The sequence below is a fragment of the Lolium perenne genome, chromosome 5, assembly GCF_019359855.2.
Source record: "Lolium perenne isolate Kyuss_39 chromosome 5, Kyuss_2.0, whole genome shotgun sequence".
Taxonomy (NCBI): Eukaryota; Viridiplantae; Streptophyta; class Magnoliopsida; order Poales; family Poaceae; genus Lolium; species Lolium perenne.
This window is the reverse complement of record NC_067248.2, coordinates 148,234,363-148,236,073: the sequence shown is the minus strand read 5'-3', so window position 1 is coordinate 148,236,073 and position 1,711 is coordinate 148,234,363. Positions and strand designations below refer to the sequence as shown.

Genomic DNA, 1,711 nt, shown 5'->3' with positions numbered 1-1,711 from the left:
TAGAAAAGAACTGTTTCGACTAATTTGGTGGCTCCATAATATTGACAGCAAACATCATGGCTACCTTGGTCTCACGGTATACGCAAGCAGGTTGGGCACAAGAGGGTGTTGATCCGTGCTTGCCAGCATCATGGACCTAGGTGCAATGCAGTTCAGAAGCAGCACCTAGGGTTTTTTTTTATGTATGATAGTCGTGCAATTCTGCCTTCACTTTGGAGTTATTTACTAATATCTTGTACTAAAACCTAAGAATTGTCCCTCGCAGCACGTTGTCAGGGAAGAACATTACATGAAGTATCCCTGAGGAACTGACAAAGTTATCCGCATTGGTCGACTTGTAAGATCAGATGGTTCATTCTTTTCATCTTCCTTTTTTCCGCTTCCACTTTTCTGACCTATTTTCTTTGAAAATGCAGAGAACTCGATGGTAACTCATTTTCTGGTGAGATCCCTGATTTCAGTGGATGCAGAAATCTGCAGTATATGTGAGTTTGCAGTTTTTGTCATAGTGCAGCATTCTGCAGGATTTATCGAACTAATTCATTTTTTTCTCCTGTATTGCAGTCACCTTGAAAACAATCAGTTAACTGGTGCATTGCCATCCTCATTGGGGGATCTTCCTAACCTCAAAGAGTTGTAAGTTACTACATACTTATGTGCATTTTGTTTCTCCATTTCAGTGCAATTCTACCTTCAAGCATAAACTTTGACTAATATTTAAAAATCAAGCATAATATTACAAATATCTTTTCTAGAAAATCTGGAGTAGAGGGGGGCAACGGCCCCCCTTGGCCTAGGGAAGCTCCACCATTGTGTCTCCTACGGCCAACAAAATCTTGGAGCAGCCCTAAGTGTAACTGTAGTTTAGTAGATTTGGCAATTCACAACTTCATCCAAGTGCATGCTCTATCATTGTCCTCCTACTGTGCTCCTTTCTCTCAAATTTTCTCAGATGCGTTCATGCTGAACCAAAAAGTAAAGGTACGTCCGACGAAAAGAAAGAGAGAACATCAGCAGCTACATGGACCCAACATCCATGCATGATTCCGTTCCAATTCCATCATACTGTTGATAGATGCATGGTACACATGCGCTCTGCGTGTGTGTGAAAAGAAAGTTGAATAAAAGGGAAAGGGAGGAAGAAAACAGAAGCAATAGTGTTTTGTTTTGTGATGGCTTGAGCTTTAAGCATGACCAAGCTATAGCTAGGTTGTACAACATGTGACAGGGTGCAAGGCGTCACAATCGATCATTAGTGTGTCTTTGCATCATACATATATATTCGCACCCTTATAAGCTAAGCTAGCTAAAATAATCCTAACATGTATACATCCCAAACATGAAGCAATGATTTTTCTTGGGTTGCCACCTTGGTGAATGGCCAGGCTTATCGTGAACCCTACCTGTTTTAGTTCATGTACGTAGACCGCTTGTTTAGAGTCGTGATGGAAAGATAACATGTTCCCTTTATGGCCTGGAGCCCTATAAATATCTGGACAACAAAATTACTACTCCCTCCATCTATAAAAAGATTTTTAAAATTCCCTAAATAGTGTTAGTATATATCATGTAAGACATTGTTTTATGAACAGAGGTAGTATTAAAAACTTATCCCAAGTGTCGGAACTTTTCGTCAGAAAATACAAATGTAACTCCAAGACGACCCATATGGACGATAGTTCATATGGACACAGAGACAACCACTAAAATA

The 1,711-nt window shown here is 40.0% G+C and overlaps 1 long non-coding RNA gene across 1 annotated transcript; it reads left to right on the top strand.

Annotated features, from left to right (window-relative positions):
- The first annotated feature begins 265 nt into the window (after window positions 1–265).
- On the top strand, window positions 266–646 carry LOC127300206 (uncharacterized). The gene is made up of 3 exons (XR_007850978.2): window positions 266–337; window positions 417–485; window positions 565–646. It is a non-coding gene; the product is annotated as an uncharacterized lncRNA (long non-coding RNA).
- Window positions 647–1,711: the final 1,065 nt, after the last annotated feature.